The sequence below is a fragment of the Anopheles arabiensis genome, chromosome 2 (assembly GCF_016920715.1).
Source record: "Anopheles arabiensis isolate DONGOLA chromosome 2, AaraD3, whole genome shotgun sequence".
NCBI lineage: Eukaryota > Metazoa > Arthropoda > Insecta > Diptera > Culicidae > Anopheles > Anopheles arabiensis.
In genome coordinates, this window is record NC_053517.1 from 72,556,390 (window position 1) to 72,570,183 (window position 13,794).

Consider the following 13,794-nt stretch of genomic DNA (forward strand, 5'->3'; position numbering starts at 1 on the left):
GAACGCAACGCGCAAGGCTGATTATGGAAGGGATAAAACAAAATGTGTTAGTGCTGTAAAAGATTTGTGTAGCCCTTGATCGTAGATTTTGGTAATGGTTTTTAGTAGGGGTTACTTGCAGCCAAAGAAGCGCAGCAATAAAAGCGATCATAAATATGCTGAGCTCTGTGAATGGGGGTTGAGTCGGAAAAAGGAGCAAAGAGGAAAATGGATGTTTCAGAAAGAACGTGAAAACGTTGGTTTAGACGTGATGGTTAAAGAACTTTTGTAGTAGCAAGAGCTAGAATCCGGGATAGAGCTATGAACAACCATGAATTTTTAAACAATATAATATAAAGAACCCAACACATACAAAGAATATTGTTTTTAGCTCAAGTGTTACAACAGGATCATGATTAACTTCATTTGTTGTATGTTATTTAAAATAACAGGAATGGAGCCTTTTGCTTGAAAGGCTTCTGCGTCTCTGTGCTCACTAAAAGGAAAATATTCAACAGTTGTAAACACAAGATCCATGTTTGGTTAGAAATAAGAAGAAACCATTCAGGAAGGTTCTGTTGTTTCAGCAAAGTTCAAGTTTTTGGGTACATGATGGTTACGCCATAAAAGGATAAAAACAAGTATGATTCTTCAAATAGAAGGGCGATTCTAAATGGTATGTAGTCATAAACTGGGGTAGATGATAGCGGAGGTAAGGTGTAGAAATAAAATCGAACTTAGATGAGCTATGATATCGGTTTTGTTGCTAGGGATTACTTGCAATGTTGCTCCCAAAATAGAGCTTCATGTTTTATAGGAGCTGTGGTAGTAACTATTTTTACGCTTCTCGGAAGGATCAGCAGTCGACCAGTGTTCAACAAGCACCTAGACAAAACTACCAAACCATGTTGAACCTCTGTTAGCATAATAATAGATTTATGAAGCTTAATAACTTTATTGATATGCCACTATGTTTATAGATTTTTTGCGATATAAAAAGTGATAACAATATCAATAAACATAAATCACATTCAAGCGAGTGATGCCATTGAGTGACATTCATTTTAAGGTATGAATGTTATATGATGTTCATGTTTGTTTGTAATTGATGTAAGTTGATAGAAATAATTTTTGTGGTAGATGAAAACAAGCAGCGTGGACAATAAGGTGATTATCATTTTAATAAAAATTTCTGTTACAAAAAATGACGGATTTGACAAATTGGTGCATTAATAGCAGGATAAAATCAACTCTAATATTGGGAAAGATTACTCCATACAAGATTTGAGTCCATGACTCGCATATTTTTAAACCGCAGGACTAGGCGTCTCTTCCATGTGGTCGAACCGTTTTTCAACGTTTTGCAACGGTTTCAGCTGGTGAAAGTGGATGAATGTATTTAAAACAGGAAGTGCGAAGTGGGAATTTATGTTCTGCCTCGTTTAGTTTGGCCATCGATAAATCATGTGACATTCATTAAAATTGTAAATTTGTGAAAAAATGTCTAAACAAGATTTGACACTCAATAGACATCGCAATGATTTACTAAAAGCTGATTCGCTGTTATACAATTGCAACTGGCAGATTAGTAAAATAGTCTAGGGAAGGGTTTTTGTTGGCACTGCGACATGGGCATGCCATCTGTATAAAGACATTTTAGTCTATGTCCATCTACTCTACTCGAACTTAATATTGGTAATCTTTATTATTATTATCATTTGTTTTGTAAACCTGTTCATCCATAATGAGTCAACAGGTTTGCTGTATTTTGATGTAAATCGATTTTGGTCAAGAAAATGTGCTCTAAAGTGATTCTTTCCTACCATCATCTCTACAAATGTATCAACTCGACAATGAGATGACCCAAGAATAGAACACGCCTTAGAGTTGACGCCTTAGAGAGAATTTAATAACTGTATCCAATTCATGAAAATTTATGGCCTATTTTTCTAATTTAAACCAAAATCTGTAACTAACTGTTCAGGTAAACTTAGACCAAATTTCGCTAACGATCCGTCAGGTCAGGTTAAATCGATGTCCCTAATTTATGATCATTAATGGCGCTAATGGAATGCTGTCACTGAAAAAAGAAAAGCTGTGTCACGTTGACCTTGCGTAGAATACCGGCAAACTTATCGCATTGAAACTTTTCCCATTTAAATTCAGACCATCATGAAACACAGTGCATGTTCGGAGGAAGAAAACCTGTTGACGGGACTCAATATGTTTTAAGATTGTTTTGGGTAAAAAAACTATCATGTCGTCTTGGATGTTGTATTCACCTATACAATTGTTGTGTATTATAATGTGGCTTGAAGCACAATGACAATTTACATTGAATAATTATGTCTGTGATATGCGAGTCATGGACTATTTGAATAAATCATTGTTATGGCTTCAATCGTACTGTTGCATGTTAATTGCGTCTGTGGTAAGAATTTCTTATGATAATGATGCTGATGATTTGGTTTTAGTTTTACTATTTTTATTTGTTTATAGTAATGCACATAATTTTATACCTTGGTCTTATCAGCATAGATGCTTTATTTTGTGTTGTTCAGAAAAATACTCAATTGTCTTCAAAACTACTTTAACTATTCTTTCGTATCCTCTCCGTACCAATGCAGAGCTGCAAGCTGTGATGATGTTCTTTCAATACTCAAACCAACAAAGCGGATTTAGTGCTTACACACTCACGACATACACTTCTTAGTTTGATGTACGTTTGAACGAGAAAAGTTCTTCGGCGCTGTCTGTCTATTGTGGTTCGCCTACGAGAGCCTGTGGGATGAAAACATAGTGGCAATGGTTGAACCTTGTGGGAAATGATGAAATAAGAAAATGAGTCATGGCAACGTGACAGGCATTGAAATTTATTTGCTTCATTGCGTTGTTAACCTCTCGAAGAGCTAGCTGCCTGTGCCTTTATCTTTCTATGCCAATGGAGGGTCAACGTTGATCAAGGACGACGGTTGTTCAAGTTCATTCGCTAGAACACCGGACACCGAGCTAGGATTTCTCGAGCGCGTTCGTAGGTTTGAAGTGCTTTTCCTAGAGAGTGGCTAGCACTGGCATTCAAAGAGGAAACACTCAAAACCACGTGTCGGTTTTCCCATAACCGGCGCAGTCATTTCACCGCAATGTGCTGTCCGAGCAGCTATTGAGAGTTATGGGAGTGAATTGATTTCCCGGCGCTGCAGCAGGTGATGCTGAGATACATTATGCTTTGTAGTTGCTTCATTCGTATACAATTAATGATGCACGTGAAGAATGTCTGAAACTGAAACTGAAAAATTTCTCAAACAACTGATAGCATTTGTTGAATCCAAAAAGATCAAATTATGTCGTTAATGAAAGCTAGCATAGTTTTGAAAAGGATTTAAAATTATCTTGAAACAATATATTTCTCAAACCAAATTTTATCACCTTACAAAATAGAGTGTTACAAAATAACAGTGCAATTAAAGCTTCGTTTGTTATTTTCTATGTCGTTTGTGTAGATTTGTGCCTGATTGAGATTTGTGTAGTAGTTCGTTGTTACTCCAATAATTTTAGTTATACAACAAAAAAAAAACACTATGTAAATATGTAACATTCGTTAATTACAAGAGAGACCATTGTTTTCTTTCCGTCTCCTGGCGCTTTGTCCCATACTTTCGACTGTTTTATAGCTTACTGTAAGATATAATCGACAGCGAACACAAGACATCCGACCACCGCCATAGAAGCGAGATGAAAGTCAAAGCTATTATCACGATAAGCCTATAGCATAAATAAAAACAAAAGCCGGCGCCAAACTGTCTCCGTACCGTATTATCCGAACCGTATCAAGAACCGTACCGAGAACCGAATGATGAGCGACAGTCCGTCTGAAACATGGTTGTTACTGGTGGGCAAGAGGTTTGATATAAAACACAACTCGTAGGGAGATTTTGTTCTTGGTTCTTGGACCTGTTAAGTACTTTTTTAAAAGAATTTTGATTACCTTTTCGAATGTTTGTTGAGAATAAGTAATTGAAAGCATTGAAGATTAATGAGAATATTGTACCGAGAGCTTACGATGAGCAATTCAGCAGTATTCTAGCTGTTTGAGTAGAGTTTCTTTGAACATGTTGAGAAAACAGTATTCACATAAAATATATTAAGTCCGATTTGATATGCTTCTTGATTAATAATATTATTTTCCTATATAATGGAGTGCAGTACTTTGCCAAAAGTAATGGAGTATCATATTAATCAATTTTATAAATTTTTGATGCTCAATCGAACTCCTCTGTCTTTATGCTGAAAAAAAGTTCGTGGCAATTTTCTTTAATTTGTTTCGTTTATTCTGAATTCTACGAGGGTTCTACAAAAAGTGGATCCTATGCTTCAACATAGAATGGAACGAAATGTTTAATCCATTTCTTATGAATTAATTTCTACACCAAGCAAAGTAAGCGGAATAGCTGCTTGTAATATAGAATGTTAAAAGCTTCAAGGTAAAAAAAAAATTGGTATGGGTCTAATTATCCGTAATTGAATCAATTACTCACATCCATCTCATGTTTTCCGGTGGCGCCAAACTAAACCGGTTCACAGAGAAGAGTGTGAAGGAAAAAATCATTTAAGCTAATAAAGTAAGCTCTTGAGCAAGGAGCGAGCGAGGTAAAAAAAATAACTTTGATGGCGCTCGATCGTGCCGGTTAATGAGGGAAGGAAAGCTTACGTCGTGCCAAAGCGATAGCAAAACTCTTCGAGCTGAAATAACTCACCGGATAAAAGTGAGCTTGAGTATTGTTTAAACTGGGTCGTTCGTAAGCACTTCTTAGCACGAACTTCGTCACGGGATACTCTCCGGCGTGGGACTTTCATCGAATGCAGTCCATATTTAATCTTCCTCATCTTTCGCTGTTCGTTTCGTTCTATTGCTTTTTTGCCTGGAGAAGATTGCAGCGATCGTTCCCTCGGCTCGACCGACGACCATCCACATTAGACGGCGTGTGTCGAGAAATAGTGGCCGTAGTTCGCAGTAGTGCAAAACCGTCCACGAAATGGGGAGCTAAAAAATAGCAGAGTAATTAGTCTGGTGCTGTCTAGTGTGACCAAGGATTATTAGTGATGCCCGGCAGAGATTAAACCTATGAAAAGGTCGAGCGAAGAGTACCGAGGACCGAACGGGCACCCCAAGTCGGTTGGAAGAGCAGTGAGCAGAAGCTGCACTCGTGCTAGAAGCGGTCAACGTTCTGCCGTATTAAAGCGTTCGTTGCCACATACACACGCTTGGTTAAAGGTCGATGAAGCAACTAGGTCAGGACTCATTTGCATCCGAATGGATGTTGTCACGTTTGGGTGCTGAGGAGCTGAGTTGTTAACCCTTCAAGATGTGGATACATCAAAGGCACTACTAGCTACATTTAATTAAACGCTTATATGAAATTCTCTTTCAAGGCATATTCAGGAGGTAAAAAAAATCCTGGACCTGGCGTCTGCTTATAAAAATGCTACCTCAAATAAATTTTAAGGCTGCATTTTTCGTTTTCTGCTGTTTGCGACAAGCTCAACCCATACCTTCTGTTAATTTGTGTATCAACTTTAAAAAAACAGAACATGCCACATTGTGAAGCAGGAAATCATATGATCGAATGATTTCAACCTTGATTAGCAGAGTAAAATGTCCGCACGAATCGAACATCGATGATGTTATTTTCGTTGTCGGGTTGAGCAGCGTGAAAGTAATAAAGAATTTAAAATCATATCACGTTCTATCGTACCGTATCATCGGTGTGATGATTCCCTGCTGAACATAAGCGATGCGAGAGAATTTTACCATCCATTATAGTTTGCTTCACACCTTTTCCACTGCACTCGAGCGGAGTTGATCTAGCATTCGATGTAAAACTCCGCACTGAACGTGTTTGGACTCGCACATCGCTCGAATGGCAGGCCATCGAAATCGGCTTAAATCTCGTGGCAGATTCATCGCGCTATGAATTGCTAAGCATTGGATTATGGTAGTAGAGAAGGTGTGAGAAGCTATTGTAAACTTACGTCACCGATTTGTTCGACTCAGTTCTTCTCTGTTGCACTGTTGAACTTTTTCGATGCAGTATGAGTGGATTTCGTAGACCTGTAGCATGTTTCTTTCTGGTACTTTATTTAGAAATAATCACTGTATTAGAAGTTAAAATAATTGGTAGATCGTCTAGCATACCAGATTTTTATTTGTACAAGTTTTAGTATTTATCAATATTTTCGAGATAAATTAGTATTACATTTAAAAAATATTTTTTGCTTTAAAATATTAAGCAGCTTTAACTGAATTTATAAAACTACTACAACAATATTTAACAAATCTAGCTATCTCTCAGCACGGCTAATGTGTGCAATCTGGAAACCATCGTCATTAGCATTCATTATCCAGCGTCTTGTAAGTCAAATGTCGCCAGTTTGTTTGCTAACATGGTGCGGAAATGGCTGCAATCAGTACCACTGATGATTGCAGATGTTTGTGCAGCATTGCAGTCGCTGCAATATTTGCTGTACATTGCGATCGGATCTTTTGTGTTGATGTGGCTACAGCATGCACGCATACAGTGAAATAAAACGGCTATGTTCAATAATCATTTGCCAATGAGCCGTGGTAGCAACGGAGCAATGCTGTCATCGTGTTGAGTGAAACGTTGAAGTGCAAATATGTTTACGATGCAACCATGTCAATAATTAACAACGGCCTCCTCCAACCTTCCGCCCATTGTTTATTCGCTTTGCCCGTCGCTCGTTGGCTGGCCGTTGGTGGTGTCTTTGCGTTTTAGGATTTGACTGGATGCGACAGCTGCGGGAATCACATTCAAACCGCTGGAACGCAACCCGCAAGGAAATACCGTACCGGCCGGGTGGCATGTTTAGTTGAGCGGAAAATTACTCCTACTGTCGGGAGGCTCCTCAACCGCAGACACACGCTCGCATAAACTTGTTCATCCCTCAACAAAGTAAGTAATTCTGCGACTGCCAGGTGGTAAAGCTGAAAGCACTGCAGGGCGGGCCTGTCGTCGTCGTTGGGCACGAAGGAAGTGATTTTTACGATTACAAATGTACACTCGTATGGAGGATGGCACTTTGGTCATACATTTTTGTTTTGGTTGACTTTTTTACGAGCAATGCGATTTCGCTGAAGTGATATTTTCTGGTTTACAAGCCAGAAGCCACTTTTAAAGTAAGTCTCCAATGTTGCTTTGTAAGATGTGACAGGCGCTATGCTTCCTGGCCGATACGGCTCCCTTAGAGATGTGAGAAGAAATGCTGTTAAAAAGTTACTGAGTTAAATCATTGTAAAATTTTTAGTACTGGTCGATAAAATTGGACCACTCACAAAAATATATCAATTATCATAAAATTAAAAAAGGCTTCTCACATGGACGACTTTGGAAAGCCACGAGCAAAGCGGGGAGAATTAAAATTGCTGTCGCAAAGTTATAAAAAATAATATTGAATTAAAACTTTTATGTATATTGTACCGATGACCAAGTATAGTGTACTAAGTTCACCAAACTAATGTGTTGCAAACGAAGCTCCGAAAACATCCGAAAACATGTCAGGGACTAAAGGGGAATATAAAAATGTAAAAAATGACAACATGACCTAGTCTACACGCTTCAACGCACAATCTCTCTGCAACAGGAACATGTCGATCATGCCATTACGAAAGATTGACTATCACGGGAACATAGTCTAAAGTGTAGCTTTAACTGAGTCGTCCGGAAATTGCTATATTATCTATTAATAATATCTCGGCGAGGCGCAAGCAATTATATATTGTGATTCGTAGAATGATAGTAGCGCAAAACTTTGCTAGTAGAGTGGGTTGCGTGTCGAAAAAGGATTAAAGCTGATAGAACACTATGGCTTTGGTTTAGGGTGGTATGTTGAATAAAATTAGCTGTGACACATCAATAAACATTTTAAATTCATAAATAAGTTTGTTACATGACTTAAACCTGACACTGAATTGAAATAAATATGAATGTATTGTACCTGGCATGAAACATAAATATTCGTTCGTGCTCGAGATATTTAACATGATTTCACACACATTTGAATTCCATTCTAAGAAATTTGAGTGTATGATACCGCGTAGACTAGATAGACCAAAAGCTCTTTATTACCTGCAAACATTCCATCGTGTGGCTTAAAAATGGTTTCTATTTTACACCATGTTGTTGGTAAATTCTTTCATTTTACGTTCGTTCTACTTCCGTATCTACGTTCTACGATGAGCACAGGCCCAAAGTCTCAAGCCTTTAAATCGCTAAAACAGATGCTTTCTTCGTACACACTGTCCGACCGAAGTGGCCGAAGTGTGCGGTGCACAATAAATTGCTCAGTTTATTATCGTACCTGCTTTTCGTTTATACCTACCTTTTTTCTGCCCATCCTACCGACGGATAGTTTAGCTTTAGTGCTGGGGACGATCATGGCGAGTGAATAAAGAGAAGTGATTTTCAATTCGTAGTAGCAGGGTCCTTGGCTGCTTCCGCTCCAGGGTTTTGGGTTCTGCTTTCTTTACGACATGTTTATCGTTTCGAGGTCGGTGGATTCTCGCCGAACCGGGCCAAGCCAAGGATAATCGTAAGATCCTTGCTCCCCGTCAAGATGGTCGAAAAAGTTACAATTTTTATTTTACTGCATCGTTATCACCGATTACGTTCAACAACCGTGCGCTATTTTTGACAAGCGCCGCCTGCTGGATGATGTTGAAGCGCAGCGCAGTCTACGGGACGCCGGAGAAGTTTTCCAACTGGCACACCAGTAGACAGACAGTTTAGCTAGAGATTGGTAAAAACTTGGATAGTTGTACGGTGAATAGAACCGTAAAGCATTTTCAACGCTTAGGTTGGGTGAAAGAATGGGGCTTATATGCGCGACGGGAAATATAAACTTCCATGTGCATTCCAGGGTATGCAGACGGTTGCGTTCGGTGCAAGTTCTCATTTATTGGAAGTTTGATTTACTGCAGGGATGAAATATGTAGCTGAAAGAGCTTAATTGAACATTTAACAAAAAAAATTCTAGTGAGATTGTTTCAAAAAACTTAATCAGATATTTAGATCTACCGAACGTTCTAAAATACTTGCCAGCAGTAGAAATCTTTATAAGAAAAAAACCCATCCGTGTCAGCTTCAAGAAATTTGGATTAAATGCTCTACCTTGAAAAGCCTTCTCCACAGCCTTCTCGAAGGCACATCATACCATCTTCGTATTGAATTATCATATCTGAAAAATAAAGATGAACACATAGCTGGACAGAAGGTGCTCAGACAACCGACGTTTCACTGTAGCTCTCCTGTTTAAAACCTGTTTGAGTTTACTAGTTAATTTGGCCCAGTTGCAGGTTTCGCAATAGAACTTAAGACGTGTATACTGACTGCAGGGCATATTTAAATGTTTTCATGCAAACATGTAGATAAGCATTCCTGCTCTCTTTTGATGTCTTTTTACTGATACTTTTTATGACCGTGTTGCTATCTTGGTACAGGTTTCCATCCAATTCTTATCCCGGTTTATAGCCCTTCCATAGTTTTGTCTTATTTACTTATTTAAATGTTTTATTTACAAATGTTAGTGTTTCCATTACATTAGCAATCGTGGCCCATTTTCTTTTTCAATATGTTTGACTATCGGCTGGACTTATGGTACAGTCGTCAAATTGTACGACTTAACAACATGCCCATCGTGGGTTCAAGTTCCAATATGACTGACTATTATCCTGCTATAGGTTATCAAAAAGTCACTAAAAACCAAGCCCCGATGTGGCGCAGGCAGGCCTTGGCCGACAACGGTTGTTCTGGTAAAGAAGAAGATGTTTGACTATTCCGCTATCATTGACCATTTTAACAACCATATAGGACATACGAAAATTTAATTTAGTCATGCTGTACTTATGGAATAGCTTCTATTAAATGTCATGACATGTTCATATGACATATGGATCCGAGTCTTCCATCCACAGGGCTCACTGTCACGGCTTACGAACAATTCAATATCTCGCTGAAAGTGTCAATTATATGCCCTAACGAATCAACAACTCGCTGAACACGTCAATAATATCATTGAAAACCCGGCATTGACCCGTGCCCCATCTTCTGCAAGACTATTTGTGTACCTAGCAACCATGGATATTCAGGAGTGCTAAATGCTAATAAAACAATTAAACTAACTTCTTTTAATTTTGTAGCTTCATCATGTGCTCATATAAAAAAAGAACCCCTGACCCAGGAATGTCCTTATTCCGTGTATATTTTTATCCCATTACTTTTCCCAATAGGAGTTGCTGTTCATTTCAGTTTTACAGTGCAGTTCAGTTGTAATTCCACTGCTGAACCATACAATTGTTTTTCCCGCAAGATATACTTTCAATGGATGAATAAATTGTAGCAACCTTGATCCCATAATAATTGGGAATTATTATAGCTAGGTTAGGTTTATAGATTAGGATAGAGGATTAGGATAGTTTATAAGAGTAGAAGGAAGTGAGAATAAAGCCCTTCTTTTGGTAACGACACAGCCGCGAGACTAAGCTCCGTGAACCCGCTACAAAATATTAAAATTCAATTATTCAATTTTTGAATTTTTGATGATGTCTTTGATCTGAATATATCAATGATTCAATCACTCTACCATTGCTTGTTGCCTCGTAGAATGGAAACACCGCAAAGAAATAAAAATCATCCAAGCACCCATAGTTGCAAAACCGTTCTATAGTGAGTAACTTTTTCGTATAGGAAGATCCTATAGTGAGCAATCGTTTCACCTATGAGCGTAACGTGAGCGTGACGTGAGCGTCACCTCTTACTTCGTTTTGTATAGGGAGACTAGTTAATTTGGCCCGGTTGCAGGGTTTCGCAACAGAACCTAAGACGTGTATACTGACTGCAGGGCACATTTAACTGTTTTCATGCAAACATGTAGATAAGCAATCCTGCTGTCTTTTAATGTCTTTTTAGTGATATTATGACCGTGTTGCTATCTTGGTACAGGTTTCCATCCAATTCTTATCCCGGTTTATAACCCTTCCATATTTTTGACTTATTTACAAATGTTAGTATTTCCATTACATTGCAATCGTGGTCAACTTTCTTTTTCAGTATGTTTGACTATCGGCTGGACTCGTGGTGCAGTCGTCAACTCGTTCGACTTAACAACATGCCTATCATGGGTTTAAGTTCCAGTATGACTGCCTATTTACCTGCTATGGGTTATCAAAAAGTCACTAAAAACCAAGCTCCGGTGTGACACAGACAGGCCTTGGCCGACAACGGTTGTTGTGGCAAAGAAGAAGATGTTTGACTACTATTTTTTATTCAGTAGGGACGGCTTTGCCGTATTGCTTGTGTTTGACTACTATAACATACTATTAAATGTCATGACATATGTGTCCGAGTCTTTCTTCCACAGGGCTCACTGTCACGGCTTATTATTGACCCGTGCCCCACCTTCTGCAAGACTATTTGTGTACCAAGCAGCCATGGGTATCCAGGAGATCTAATGCTGATAGAAACAATTAAACTAACTTCATTCAACTGTGTTGCTTCATCATGTGCGCATTTAAAAAAACCTTGACCCAGGAATGTCCTTATTCTTTGTATATTATTGTCCCATTACTTTTCCCAATAGGAGTTGCAGTTCATTTCAGTTTTACACTGCAGTTCAGTTGTAATGTCACTGCTGAACCATACGATTATTTTTCCCGCAAGATATACTTTCAATAAATGAATAAATACTAAAATTAAATAAATCATTTTTTTATGTTTAACACAACTCGTACTAAGCCTTATCCACCCATCTGCGTATAGATGCCCGATGTATGGGAAATATAAAACCGTTATATGCATGTTTTAAAGTTGTTCACCTAGTCCTAGTTATGCAGCTCCGATGGTTTCACTATATTGCATTGTACCTAGCATTTTTGGGTTAATGTACAATTAAAATTGTAATTGTAAAACGTTCATAGCGTACGATTTTGCAATCCTTTCATGCAAGCATTTGACTGCACTTGGATCGAAGCAAGTACATGATAGTTTGAAGCAAGTCTTTTTATTTAAACGTACCTAGCATTTTTGGGTTAATGTACATTAAAATTGTAATTGTTAAACGATCGTAGCGTACGATTTTGCAATCCTTTCAAGCAAGCATTTGACTGCACTTGGATCGAAGTAAGTACATGATAGTTAATTCTTTACCACAGAATTAATTAGAATCACTGGGAATAATTTGAAAATTATTGATACACTTTCTACACGTGTGTAAAAGAAAACAATGATGTCTTTTGATCTGAATGTATCAGTGAATCAATCACTATACCATTGCTCGTTGCCTCGAAGAAAGGAAACTCCGCAAAGAAATAAAAATCATCCAAGCACCCATATTTGGTTAGCAACACTGTTCTATAGTGTGAGTAACTTTTTCGTACACAGAGATTCTATAGTGAGCAATCGTGTCACATATGAGCGTAACGTGAGCGTAACGTGAGCGTCACCTCTTACTTCGTTTTGTATAGGGAGATTTGCTTTGTTTAAAGGCCTGTAATAATGCATGCAATGCGTTGTATTTTTCGACCCAAGATTTTTTTATGTCAAAATACAGACCGACAGATGAAAATTTCAATACATAGAAATGAACCAATATCTACAATGACAAGTGGTTATAATTTAGACTATGCTAATTTATAGAAGCAGTAGTTTGGCATTTAAGCTATTATTGTATGTTATGTATCTATTTCTTTTTGAGTACTCGGCGGATAAGAATGTGCATGTAAATAAGTATGTAAATAAAAAATACATACATAAAGTAATATATGTAATGTATTTTTTAAAATAATATAAATAAATAAATAAATAAATAAATAAGTTAAAAAGTTAATAAAAATAAATGAATAAATAATAAATAAATAAATAAATAAGATAAAAATTTAATGAAAAAAAAATGAATAAATAACTAAATAAATAAAATTAATAAATTCATAAAGAAATAAACAAATATACAAATCAATGAATAAAAAACAAAAAAAAATGAATAAATAAATGATATAAGAAATCAATCAAAAAATAAATCAATAAAATAAATAATACGAATTAATAAACATATACATAAATATATAAATAAATAAGAAAGCTTTCAACATTAAGCATCTTTGAAAGATTTAGTATGACATATGAAAGCGAAATGTATCAGATGGATGTGAACATATTTGCAATAAAACTGATTTTTTATAAATGGAATTCTCATCAATTACAATCTCATTTCGATAAGTTTTAGCTTCAAGGCACGATTAAAGGCATGTGTAAACGTGCAGTTAAACAAAGGAAACGAGCAAACTGTGATATTATGCTTGGTTTATGCTGAATTACTAAGGTAAATAGCACCATAGTACTCACTAGAGTAGGTTCTTCATACGTTGGGGTGCTCCGTTTCGGATGCAGAAGATGTTCGGACTTCACAGGAGTTGGTACGTCTACCATTAGACTAACCGGTCCTTTATCTCGCTAGTTTTAAACATGCTATACAACAAAAAGAAATTCTTTAAACAAGCGTTGTAATTTTGCATTGATTAACGTATGTGGTACTCTGAGTAAGGCACAAAGACACACTGATGAAAGGCCCTTACAAGTATCCCTTGATCGTTATCCGCTATAATCATGAATGGGCTAGATAATCCTTTCAACGGCAGGGCGATGTTATGTACGGTTAACTGCACCGTTACGACCACTAAGATGGTCATTGATGATGTTCGACGTAACATTAGCAGAAATTAAGTACAATTTTCTGCTAAGCTCAGCT